Below are 2,057 nucleotides of genomic sequence, written 5' to 3' on the forward strand. Positions count from 1 at the left end.
GTATGATATGTGAATAAATATATAGTGGACAGGCCCTGCCCCTGGGATTGTGTGCATAACAATATAATTTTTACCTGTGGATAGGAACATATTTTTTTCAGACACCATATATGATTTTGGTGCATCATATTTTGAAAAAATATTTTGTTAGGGTAAGTTTTAAAATTTTCTTTTTAGAGTCTATATTATAGTGTTACCTAAGAGGTACCACGAGAAGGTTAGCTCTTAATTATCTCCCATAAACTTTTTTGTAACTACAAAGTATTTATTTTTAATACCTATGTTGATCATTATTTAGGTATTATATTGATTATTGAAATATAAACATATAAAAATCAAAATTCTATATTTAGTTTTTACTTTTTTAGCTTCTATTTTGCAACTTAAATTATGATATTATTAGATATTTAGATAACTTGTATAGATAATAATCTACTAGCTACCATCAACTGTTATCAAATATGAAGTAGGTATAGTAATAACCAGGGCTCGTTACTTCATGCACAAAAAAATGCATTAATAAGCATGCATTCATGCACTAAAAATTGTCAAAATATGCACTAAAAAGTTCAAATATATGCATTTATATGCCCTAACATTTTTAAATTATGCACTCAAAATATACATCATGTGAAAAAAATCATGAGAAAATTTTAAAATAATAAGGATTAATCCATAAATTTAAAAAAATTCAAATTCCTCCACAAAATTTTGCAAACTGTTTGTTTTTCTTTCAGCATTGTTTAAATAAAATATGAATAATGTGTACCTATACAGTATCTATATCTCACATGAAAACACTAAAACAGGAAATTGAACGGACAAATGCATACGACTCATACCAATGTACACAATTATAAATGCTGGTTGATGAGAAGCTGCCACTTTATACAGTGGAGGATGGTAATGGTAGCGATTACATTGTTTCCGCGATATTTTGTAAAACGCATAAAATCTAAATAAGTATGTACTAAGACACTAGGTAGTCACACACTCACTGAATAAAAATAAATCAAAACACTATAATTTTGTTAACGGGAAAGTAAATAAGAAACAAGAAACTTTTCAAATATTTGTCTAAAAAATATTTTTATTAAAATAATTTGCACTAATGGCTGTAAAAAATCGACTATATGCTAAATATGCCTTTACACCCAAAACATGCCCTATCAAACTTCATATTATTATTACTATTGTTATTACCATTATGAACTTATATTAATAAATTTGGCAATTCACCTAAAACCATTGATTTTAGTATTTTACAAAGTTATGTATAATCCACTAAGAATAGAATTTCTAAGTTAAATTCTAATCTTTATGGTATAACAATTAAGACTATATCACTTAACTTTTTAAATTAAATAAGCCCTCAATAATTAAAAAACATAAAATAGTAAACTATTATTAAATCTATGAAAGTAATTAAAAATATAAGTATTTAAATGCAATATAGTATGCATAAACTTTCAAAATGTTCTTTTTATAAAATCTGAAATTAGCTATATCATTCACTAATAATATGTTTACATTTTCACCTTATCATCATATCTTGCTTCCTACTTAAACTCAAAAAGTTGTAGGTATATAGTTGTCAGCTAAAATCAAAATGGAAAAAGAAGTTGCCAAAATTTAGAGAGCCATTTAGATTATAATATGTAAAAGTAAAATATATTTTTAATTTTAGCTACTTAAATCATGATTCTACTTTATGAGTTGACTTTAAGCCTCGAGGTTAAATTTTAATAATTGATTAAGTAAGAACTACATATTATATTATAGTATTTGAAAGGTATATAATATGTGTGTTTTTATTAGTGATGAATGATTATGTTAAGTTTGTGTAAATGGTTGTAAATGTAGATCTTTGCAGTTTGAACCTATTTAATTGATATACCTTTCCGATTATTTTACATGTCATTCTCTGTTTCAATTATAATAATCAAATTATATATTTTACCAGTTTTGAAATACACGCATGAAAATAGAACATATTAACAAAACTAAAATAATTACCATTTAGTTTTCTTACGCTAATTAAATTATTTTAATTATGA

This window comes from Acyrthosiphon pisum, chromosome A1 (genome assembly GCF_005508785.2).
Source record: "Acyrthosiphon pisum isolate AL4f chromosome A1, pea_aphid_22Mar2018_4r6ur, whole genome shotgun sequence".
Taxonomy (NCBI): Eukaryota; Metazoa; Arthropoda; class Insecta; order Hemiptera; family Aphididae; genus Acyrthosiphon; species Acyrthosiphon pisum.